The 12351-nt window shown below is 37.6% G+C and overlaps 1 protein-coding gene across 2 annotated transcripts in view; it reads right to left on the bottom strand.

Moving 5' to 3' along the window:
• Positions 1 to 12351, bottom strand: part of LOC150077692 (clavesin-2-like) — a 105016-nt gene that overhangs the window by 78400 nt on the left and 14265 nt on the right. Inside the window, exon 1 of one of the 2 annotated variants that reach the window (XM_090385411.1) lies at positions 4928 to 5043. The exons of the other annotated variant lie outside the window; for it this stretch is intronic. The gene's annotated coding sequence lies outside the window, so the exon portion shown is untranslated. Of the gene's footprint in view, positions 1 to 4927; positions 5044 to 12351 lie in introns of those variants that run through there. 2 annotated transcript variants of the gene reach the window in all.

A 12351-nucleotide genomic window follows, 5' to 3' on the forward strand; every position in this document is an offset into this window, starting at 1 on the left:
TGTTCCACGTACTATATTGAGGTAAACTCCTCTTATTAATTTACTAATATTATTATCAACGTAGAACATATTGAGTATTACAGCTCTGATTCATACTATCTAATTAATTTTCAAACTCTTATTGACTATTTCATTCACTTCCTGTCTCTCCAGTAGTATACAATCGATACACACAATTATGGGAGATTTTTTGAATGGCTTGGTACAAAATTACATTAAATCTACACAAAGGTACTCGGCCCAAAGTTACCATATTTCTTTCCTAAAATATTGCCTTCAAAACAACATCGTTCCGAAGTTTGCCAGGGTGAATTTAAATCAAAAAATTTCAGGCATAAAACAACTATCACTGGCGACATCACGTAATATTGTTAAGCTTGCCTTAAAATCTCGATATTCGGATAAACAAAAATACCTTTCCCAGGTTAGGAAGCTTCGCGATAAATTAAAAAATTATCTACATCCGAACGATTGGTCTGTATTGAAGACCTCCATAGATTTGCGACGGGAAGCACAAGCCTCAGAAATAAAAAACAGACACGTTAATAAGTTGCAAACATTATCGAATAGTTCAAGACACGTTCATGCGACTTCTAACACATTTTCGCGAGCTTGCGACCAAGTTCACACGAGTTGGGTGACATCCCCCCCACAGACACATAACGCACTACCACAGAATATGTCGGCTAGTTCACGAACACCCCCTCACCCAGTATCCAACGAACCGACATGTCAACAGGTTACAAATCTTTCCTCGTGTACACTATCGCAGGACCAGATTTCAATTTTATCCAATGGATTAAATTATAATTTACCACCTCGAAAGCTGCCAAAAAAACAATGCGTAATTGATATTGAATTTGGACTTCGTAGTGTTCCACAAAAAGATGTATTTATTCAACAAGTTAACCAAGTAGTGAATAACATAAAAGAAACACGACTTCCTAAATTGAATACACATGACAGTTCAGCTTTACGAGAACTTCGAGAAAATAAGGACATTATTATACAGAGGGCAGATAAAGGAGATACAGTGGTAATACTAGATAAACATGATTATATTAATAAGTTAGATTCAGTTGTATCTGATAGCTCCACTTATTGTGAAGTGGACCCGACACTGTTTACCAATTTGGTAAATCAATACAATAAAACGTTAACCACGTATCGTAAAAACGACTACATTACTATGGTTCAGTTGAAGGAATTAAAGTCCAGAACATACAATATTCCTGCACTTTTTGGTCAGGTAAAATTACACAAGCCTGGATTTCCGATTCGACCTATTGTTTCCTACAGGAACTCGGCATTTTCAGCCTTAGCCACACATGTATATAACATTATAAAACCTTTTAGACAGGTTATACAATTTGGGATTAAGAATTACGATACATTATTTAATAATCTTAAAGACTGTAGACTCGGCGACAATGACAATTTATTCTCATTAGATGTTACATCATTATATACGAATGTAAACGTTGAATACACATTAGATATTATTTGGGATATGTTAAATAAAAACTCGACACCGATTAATTATACGAAGCTGCCTATAAAGGAGATTTTTCACTTAATTAAACTATTAGTTGAGGCTAACTACATCACCTTTCGAGACAAGGTGCACAAACAAATTTTTGGATTACCAATGGGTTTGAGCCTGAGTGGCTTAATGTCAGAGATCTATCTCTCAACGATTGAGCAGATACATTTGACACCTTTTCGTCCCCGTATCACATACTATGGGAGGTATTTAGACGATGTTCTAGTTATTACCGATAATAGTACTATCCAAGATATTTTACATTCGTTTAACAATATTCATTCTAGACTCAAATTTACATTGGAAAGGGAAGATACGGATACTAAGTCATTAAACTTTCTAAATTTCACGCTTACCCGGGACTCGAACAAAATACAATTTAGCATCTATCGAAAACCCACTAACACCGGTATGCTTCTACATTATAATAGCTACCACCCGTTCACCTACAAAAGATCGATTATCTTTAATCAATTTCTAAATGCCTATAAATATTCAACGACGGATTCTGCTTTAGACTCAGAAATACAAATATTAACTAGCAGATTCTTGAACAGGGGTTATCCCATTAACACAATAAATCGAATTATGGTACAAGCTAAGGATAGGATACAAAATACTGCACCAATCAACAATAGTAATATCAAAAAATACTTTATTTCTGTCCCATATGTTGAACAGTGGCACAAACAGCTTAACAGATTCTTTAAAGATACCGAATTTAAAATTATAGCTAGGCCTATACGGAAGTTACACACTATACTGAACAATCGCTCGGTTCTTTCGGCGTTCGCAACACAAATTAATGATCTAGTATACAACATTTCTTGCGGTGATTGCGACTCGTCTTATCAGGGTTCCACGCGGTTTTCTCTTAATATCCGTGTAAATCAACACGAAGCCTCTGTTCGTGCTTCTCGTTCAGCAGCGTCAGAATTAGCCTTTCATGCCATTAACGAAAAACATACTTTTTTATTTAACGAGGCCAAAATACTTAACGTTCAACGTAATTATACGCGACTATTAATTGCAGAAACCGTTGAAATTAAATTACACGAGAATTCTGTTAATGTTCGGCGGCCATATTTGATCTCCGATGCGTGGACCTTTACGCGCATGCGCGAAGACACAATCACTATTTAAGTTGCAGGTTTAGCCTGATTCGGTAATTTTCATTCCTGTGATCACGACAGTCGGTCGAAAAGCATTGTCAGCTTCAGGAAGGAAAATCGTTTTGATTATTTTCGTTAGATTCTTTTAATTGCGTTAATTTGAATTTTAATTGTTTTGAATTGATTTTGAATTGTGTTAAATTGATTATTTAATTATTTATATTTTACTTTAATTATTTATATTTTACTTTAATGTACCGGTAAGTTGTCGATTTTTTCGTTTTTTCCGTTTTAATTTCTGGAGGGTATCATACGGAAGTGTTCCACGTACTATGTTGAGGTAAACTCCTCTTATTAATTTACTAGTAAGAATCTACTATAATTCTGTTTCTCCCTATGGTTGCCTATGCTGCTGGCGCTTGGTTCCATAGGGAGCGGACTGTACAATTTCAATCAAAATTGGTGTCAATCCAGCGTACAATGTTACTTTGTATTTTGAAGATTTGTCGAACAGTTTCAACACCTGCTTTACAGGTTTTAGCCGGGACGTTACCACTCGATCTCTACGTAATTTTCAGAGGCTTATATTATCGCTTGAAACGTCAGATTCCCACTCAGATCCTTGGTATTTCTATTAACACTCAAGTCGATGTTAAAGCTGAACGACAAAGAATTTGGCAAGTGTTGATCAAATTGTGGCAGAGTAGGTGCGATAGCACAACACTGGGCAGTGTAACGAGTAAGTTTTTTCCTGAAGTTGACTCTCTTACGGATAAAAAAAATCTACAGTCTGGTTTAGCCTTGACTTGTTTACCTACTATTTGCTATCAGGACATGGATCATTAAATAAGAAACTGTTTAAATTTCGCTTGTCTCCTACGGAACTCTGCCGTTGTGGCGGGATGGAAATTGACAGCTCGTGTTGTACTTTTGTCCCTCATATTATGAATTTCGAGTAATTCTGCAGAATGCAATTCCCAACTTTTCATCAGGATTGGAACCTAATTTTGTATCAGATGCCACGAGTTACAGCGCTCTTCAGGATTTTGCTAAGGCAACCTTCAATAAAAGGCTTGCAATCCTTTCTGAAATGACTACACATTTGAATGTTTCAAATTCAGCTCGACTCTTCACCCTCACTGCAATGACGTGCATTTTCTCAAGAAGATCAACAATTCTGGACTTGTGCTCTGTGTTTGTGTTTTTTTTTTTTTTTTTTTTGAAACTTTACAAATGTCCTGCAACTACAACTCAATTTGGCGTTGAAAATTCCTGTGCTCCTTTGCTCGGGTGGCTGTTAACTGACTGTGACTTTGTTATTGTGTGGTTGACTGTGACTTTGTTATTGTGTGGTTGACTGTGACTTTGCTACTAATAACTGCAGGACCTACTGGATTTAACCTCAACTGTTTATATAGTTTGTGCCTGCTTCTGGGCTTGTGTAAAGTTTTGTCGGTTGAATGGTACTGTTGTTATCCTTAATTATTTTCTTTGAACTTCTTTTTTTTTTTTTTCTAATGTTAATATGCATAAGATTACTTTCATTGTTTACTTTGAAATTTCAAAGTATCTTCTGTGTTTACCTCAATCTGTTCAGGTTATCTTTTGTATATGTGGACATGTGTGTGTATAGGTAGGGTGGCTCCTAGAACGTCCGTTCAAATCCACCTCGTTTCTTTGTACGTTGAACAGACTCTGCAAAACAGGCCAGCGTGTAATATAGTGCAATGTTCGTGTAGTTTAATGCATGTTATGTTGTTGTGTTATGCTGACCTCTTGGCTACCCAGAAGCAGCTATCACCAGGAAGGCTGCTTCTAGATACTCGTCCACACCACGGGAAGGTGGGCCAGTTCCAGTAGATGGGATGCATAAGGTCTCAGGTTATGAGACAACAACACTTTAAAAAAAAAAAAAATCCTCTGGGGGCCCAATCCAGAGCTTAAAAAAAAAAAAAAAATATATATATATATATATAAATAAATAAAAAGAAAATAAATAAATAAAAAAAATTAAAAATAATAATAAAAATAAAAAAAAATAATAAAATAAAATAAAAAAAATAAATAAATAAAAAAATTAAAAATAATAATAATAATAAAAAAATAATAAAATAAAATAAAAAAATAAATAAATAAAAAAATTAAAAATAATAATAAAAATAAAAAAAATAATAAAATAAAATAAAAAAATAAAATAAAATAAAATAATAATAAAAAATTAAATAAATAAATAAATAATAATAATATAAAAAAAAATCCTCCTCATCATCACCATTAGTCTCTTGGGCATTCTGGACACACTTCGGTAATGTTTTCAACACACTATTTTGGTTCAAGTGTTTAACAGGCGTTTCCTCAGTTCAAAGGCTCCCTTCGCAAAATCCTGGAATAATTGAAATACACTCCTATTAGATAAGAACACTTCTTCCCGACCTAACTCATTTTCAGCAATGATTTCCCTGATTATTTCCCTGACATTATCATAAATTGTACACACATATAATATATGGTGCCAACTTTCAACCTCACCACAAAAACAGAGATCTGTATCCAAAAGTCCCAAATGAAATAATTTCGCTTTCATCGAGCCGTGACCTGTTACTAAAAATGATGTTTGTAAACTTGGTGTAAACCGGCTTCGAACTGTTCTGTCACTTAGAAAGGTAACATCAGGAATAAATTTCTTTGTCACTCGACCAGAAGATACAGTGTCCCATCTTGTTTGCCACAAGTTAACAATCTCGTTTAAACATCTTCTCTTCTCCCTCTTAATGTCAGAATTTATGTCAACTTCTATGCCAACAAGTCTAGTAGATATTTTCTTCTTAATGCCATAGCACAGCCCTCGATAAGCCACGAACAAATCCAAGGGGACTGCCCCAGCCATCACTTGAAGTGCAGTCGTAGCTACAGTTCTACATACCCTTAATATACTGAGAAGCATTGTTCTTTGTAGTGAGTTTAATTTAGCCTGAAATCTAACAAGAGCCACTCTGTGAGACCAAACTCCCGCTGCATACGTAACCATAGGCAGAAACACCACCTTATAATATAAAAATAAAGTTTTATTGGACACACACCAACTCCTCTTGATACTCTTATAATATAACCGGCAAATTTCCTGATCTTGCTATGTAGATGTGTTATATGCGCATAATAAGACAACTTGTGATCAATAATGAGCCCCAAGTATTTAGTTTCAGAAACCATAGTCAGCTGTCTCCCATTTAATTTTATTTGCGGCGGTCGTCCCAAATCAAGTTTTGTTTTAAAAAGCATCATTTTGGTCTTTTGGGGGGCTAATGGTAAGCTTAAATCCTTGTGCCCAGGTATTAATATCATTTATTACACGGTTTGCATTTTGCTCCAAATCGTGTCGTGATCGACCTGCCACACTTAATGTGACATCATCAGCAAAAGCTATCACGTGACAATTTACTTGTGGCCCGGTGTAAAACCATACTGATTAGGTGTAATCATGTCATGGCGTTCTAACAATTCTTGTAAACGTATTGCCATTAACCTCTCTAACACTTTCCCCAGATTAGCCAACAAAGCAATTGGACGGTACGACTTAGGCTCAATTAAAGGTTTCCCAGGCTTCCCAATTAGCCTCAATAAAGCAATCTTCCATTTCAATGGAAATAGTCCTTCCTTTAAGCACTTATTATATAACAAAAGTAACATGTTAGGTATCAACTTAAAAAACCTCACTATAAATGCATTCTCAATCAAATCTATTCCTAGACATTTTGCAAAATTAAGTTTCTTTAACACCCCTGCCAGTTCATCTATTGTAAACGCCATGGTATTACCTCTAGCTACATAATACTGATTTTTTCTCCGCAGTTCGGATTGGCACTGTGAGTCTAAGATGGGATCGTCAACCGGGAACAGCCTAGTTAATATTGCATCTACTGAATCCTCCCAGCCAATAGTCTCAGTAGAATCCTCTTGAATTGTATTAAATACCTCCAAACTTCTCAGTTTATCTCTTGACAACTTATATAGCAAACCCCAGGGATCATTTCTCCCCGATTCTTTTACAAACAATCGCCAGGTTTCTCTCTTCCGAGTTGCCATGGTTCTCTTGTAATTATTCTTAAGAGATACGTAATTTTCATGCAATATAACTACCTCAAAATGACCCCAGTTCCGATGCCGCTGGTACTGTCTCCTAGCTCGATATACAGCCCCTCGTAAGACAGTCAGTTCGTTTGTCCACCATGGGCAGGATTTTAATTTAATTACCTTCTTCCTACCTGACTTATATGCCGCTCTTACTATTGAATCCTCTATAGTATTAGCTAAATATATTGCAGATTCACGAACTATCTGTTGTTGTTTATCCGAGGAAAAGTCCCGAAGAACAGAAGCTTCATACATTGACCAATCAAACGATTTCAATGAAAACCGTACAACGTGCGGTATCCGATCTTGAGTACCAGTTAAATCCGGCACATTCTTCACATAAAACAATATGGCTCGATGATCACTTGATGTCCAATCAGGCATCACCTTTCCAGTTACAAATACAATGTCTAATACCAGAAGTTGTTAGAGTTAAATCAATATTAGATTCACCCATTGGTCCACAGAAGGTAGACAGTTGATTTGATTTGTTCATTACAAATAAATTATGGCTCGATAAAAACTCTTCCAGCAATAAACCTCTCATGTCAGATGTTGCACTATACCACAACGGAGACTTTGCGTTAGCGTCTGTCGAAATAATCACTTGTTTAGGTCTTAAAATGAGCAACACATACTCTAAATAATCCACGCAATTATTAAAGTCCATTGAAGGAGCACAATACAGAGATATAAAATAGAATTGAACATTTGCCGAGGCCACCATAACACATGTAGCGAACTGGTTGCATAACCTATGAACAACCACTACGTCTAGATCTCTATTATTGACCACAATTCCAGTTTTAGGCTCTTCCTGCACCGGTTGTATTATTCCTGACCTTAAGGGATAACCAAATATTCTAGATGTTTGCTCACCTGGAACTCTAGCCCAATAAGGTTCCTGTATTGCTACCAAATCAATTTGAAAATCCTCACTAATCTTCCTAATCTCGTCCGCTACCAATCTCGATCGTTGTCCATTAATCTGCATTATTTTAATTCCTGTAGAATAAAAAACTTCAGTTAACTCAGGATCTTCTTCCAACCCCCTTTCTCTTCGTTCATTACAAATATTCATTAGCAGTCCGAGTTCATACCATTTCCAGTGTTCTTTGATATTCTGGGCATCTAACATCCCTTACTGAATGGCAAAAATCCCGCTTACGGCGCTTGCAGTTAGCACAGCTTGGCTCCTGATCTTTGTTTGGGCATTCAGCGTATACATGCCCCCCCTTTTGCACAAGGACCACAAGTAGGGGAGCTGTGAGTACAATATTTCGTAACGTGTCCATATCCAAGACATAAAAAGCATCTGGAAACTATAGTAAAGGGGCGGTGCCTATGCGCACTTACTGCCAAGTATAAACGATCCAATGTGGATATAAGCTTATATAACCTTGGGGAGAGAGTAATAACCCAGTGTACAAAAGCTGTACTTCTAGACTTAGTTGTAAACCTAAAACTTATGTCTTTCTTAACTTCCTCGAACGTGATCCGCGTTCTTCCAGATTCTTACAGTATAATTCTTCAATGATATCTTCCTGACTTAACTCCTTAGGAATATCATATATAATCACTGATGGGTTGCCCTTTTTGGAACACCCGTTGTTATTCCAACAGACGCCAAAGAATCCGATGCAGCTATATTCACCAAATCCGTCTTTATAGGTGTGTTTCTAATAACACACCTTTATTTCTCACCAACCGTAGAGCTCGGACTTTCACTGACTTAATTTCATTTTTTAAAGCATTTGCCACAGCAGTTTTCACTTCAGAACTCGATTTAAGCTCACTACTATCAGAAGCTCGAAGAATCATAAGATTTTCCCCAGACCTGGGTATTCCTTCCTTAGGACGAGTACCACTCGCTATCTCCGCATAAGTACGCTTTACTTCCACCCCCTGCACTTGCGCTCTTTGTGGGCCTCAGTCTTACTATAAGGCTCAGACGAAAATGTTTGAATTAAATGTTCTAATAAATTCGCCCGTTTACTAATCTCAGCATTTCAAGCTCTAAGTTTTTCATTTTCTATTAATACAGCCGTAGTCGCTGTTTCTAACTTAGCCCACTTGTCCATAATTATGTCTCCTGCCTTCTTTGTAACCTTATTAACTTCTGCCAAGAGGAAGCTCCTAATATCTTTCCTCATTTTAGAAATCTCCTCACACCTTGACGATACATCTTGTACATTGTATAGCTCATCTGTCATAGTTTCAACATCCTGACTTGGTATAAGTTGCACCTCAGTATTATTCACAGTTACTTGTTCACTAACTTCCTCTTCATGCGCTAACTGAATGTCCGTATTCCCATAAGCTCTAAACTGATCCTGACTACGTCCTCGAGAGTATACAAACTCCCCATATTTTATAAACTCCTCCCGCGACTGTGGCATTTTAGGTGGCAGTAGGGGGGAACCATCTTCCCCTGTATCAGATCCCACTGTATGCTTCCTAACTGTTCCACTTGATCCTTCCATAATTCTTATTAAATTCAATTATCCAGCTACACAGCTAACAATATGTTAGTTCTTATTATTTTCAAACAGTAAACTCAAACTAATTACTTTGCAGTGAAAACTAATCAACTGCTAGATTATCCAAAAAAAAAAAAAAAAAAAAAAACACATGCAGAACAATAAACCAGTACTGTACGCTGTTCTTTTCTACTGATCCAACAACTATACAACTATCTTTTGTATAGTTGTATAAGTTTCTTTTTTTTTTTTTTTTCTTACTATTTTTGGCTCCTACTTTGTTGGGCTCTTGGCGTCCCTCTCTTGTGCTGCCGCCGGTTGGTTGCCCCTAGTCTACTTTCCCGTGGCGGTGGTGGTGGCGCGTTTCCGACCTGCTGATTCCGGGTAGCCAAACAGCCAGTTCACTTCTGGCCATTTCTGCAAAATCTTCTAATTTAAAAGTGAAACGAGGCGGAGATGAACTAACGATCTTCGTCCTGCCCAAGACAAATACATACCTACATACATATATGAATTCAATTCTCATATCTCACCTACCGCATCGAGAAGAGCCATGGAAAGTCAATGGCCACCAACCCTCCCAGAAAACCAATCACTATCTCATGCTACCATGAGAATTGCAAAACGATTGTCGCAAAAAATCATAAAATCACGAAATAAATGTACATCGATTCACAAATACTTTAAAATTGTCTAAAACTTCTTTTAAGTGACCAACTTATTCGAATCGTTTCCGTGTTCACAAGAAGTAAAAAGCCATTCTCGAATGACATCCCCTCGCTATTTTAGATAAACTTATCGAAATCTGACACGAGATTATTTATATAGATCAATGTATAAATTACTGTTCATACATGCGGTTGTGGGGGTGGGGTTCGTTTATATATTTTTATATACTTGCTCGTATCTATATTTATTTTATTTATTTATTATTAAGCTCCCTTATCTTAAAAATCCCCTTTCTCATTTATTATTATTTATATTCTTACTATACCCCACTTTGGATCTGCCTTGTGTGTATCTCACAGAAGAATTCAGTTTCTTATATTAGTGCACTCCTCCTTTGGATTTAGCTGTGAGTTCAGAAATGACCAAACTCCATTTTCATTAAGCTAAATACAATTAGTTTATTATACATATTTACAAATAAAAAAAAAATATATCAAATCATTACACATTACTCACTAGATATAAGTACATCGCGTGGATTAGGTTCCTGGTCATTAGGCTCTTCTATCCATCATCTTGCTCTTACTATTGGGCCACTAACACTCTCCTAGGATCAGTTTAACTTAACTCTTTCTTAAATACAATTGACATTTTATTTATTATTCATACTTATCCAGCACAAACCAACATTCTTCTACATGGTTAATACAATTCTTCTTCTGGAATTTAATGTCCACTTTACAAATCATTCTAGGCTAGTCTAATCCTAACACAACCAAATTACCCGTTATTGAAATGTACACTGGTTTATTTATTTCTTGAATCTCTCAGATAAATTTCAGAATTTATGGACTAATTGCTCCACTTCTCTACTTCAGTAACATTATACATTTGTATAAGTTAACATACAACTCTACCTGCCCTATTGGTTAACCCGTCCAAAATTATTACTTTCCCTCCATTAATTAATAAGTAAATAAACCATAATTATAAACAATCCTTCTTTAAACTAATTCTAAAATATTTCTTTGCTCAACTATAAAATATGCACTGAGTTTACTGCATGTGCTCTTACAATCTCAGTTGGCGAATGGAATGTTCGAACGGGGCACCACATTGGACAAAAGGAAATCATTGCCCAAGAACCACTTAGGTGCAAGATATCAATCGCGGCATTATCCGAATTAAGACTCACCGGGTCTGGAACGATGATCATCCAACCACCAGCACCTAATGAAGCGGTTATGCTATTCTACTCTGGTGGTGAGAAACGAGAAGCAGGAGTGGGCTTTATGGTAGATGCTCAGGCCACCAGTAGTGTGATCGCTTTCCAACCAATATCGGACCGCCTGGCAGTCCTTATTGTCAAGGGCACCATCAAGACCCATATTATCTCCGCCTATGCGCCAACTGAGAATAGCCTGGACCCGACCAAGAATGACTTCTACAACCAGCTCCAACATACGCTGGATTCAATTCCGCAGACAGAAGTGATCATCCTCGCAGGGGACTTTAATGCCCATATTGGCGTGGACAGATCTGGTTGGGAAACAACAATGGGCAAGTTTGGCCATGGGAAGATCAATGACAACGGCTTACGTTTGTTGTCCTTTGCCGCATCTAACAACCTGATCATTGGAAACAGCCATTTCCAGCACCCTCAAAAACATCAACTTACATGGCGAAATCCATCTGGCAAGGACTCAGCAATCCTTGACTACATTTTGATCAATGCCAGATTTCGCTCATCACTCATGGACGTTCGTGCCATGAGGGGACCTGATTGCGGATCTGATCACTACCTCATCCGGGCTAAGGTGCAGCTCAAATTACGGCATGCAAAAAGATCATCTCGGTCAGCCAAGCTGGACTGGAGGCAGCTAATGAATGCTGCCAACAAACAGGCATATCAGATCCCCCTATCCAACCGCTTCGAGATGCTGGCTGTGCCCGAGGATATAAATGAAGAAGAAAAGCAGATCTCTGATGCCATCCTGGAATGTGCCAAGCCCCTATGTCCACCTGCCCGACGTCGAACACAACCATGGATATCAGACGAGTGCCTCGACCTCGTGGACGAACGGAAACAGGCAAAGTTGGTCGACTTTGAACGGTACCGGCAGCTAAACCGAGAAGTCCGACAAAGAATGACAGCAGAAAGAGAAGCATACTGGAACCAAGTGGCAGACGATCTTGAAGTGGCGGCATCCAAAAACGAGTACCGCACTCTCTACCGCACCCTCAGATGTCTGAGTGGAAAGACCAAATTGACTAGTGACAACATCAAGAATGCTGATGGGACCTTCGTGCGATCACCATCCGAACGCCTGCAACGGTGGAGTGAATTCTTCAAAGCTTTGTATAATCACGACCCACCTCAGGGACCGCCAGCAACAGCACTCTCGATCGACCCCCC

Source organism: Mastigoproctus giganteus, chromosome 11 (genome assembly GCF_048544385.1).
Source record: "Mastigoproctus giganteus isolate SK-2022 chromosome 11, ASM4854438v1, whole genome shotgun sequence".
Taxonomy (NCBI): Eukaryota; Metazoa; Arthropoda; class Arachnida; order Uropygi; family Thelyphonidae; genus Mastigoproctus; species Mastigoproctus giganteus.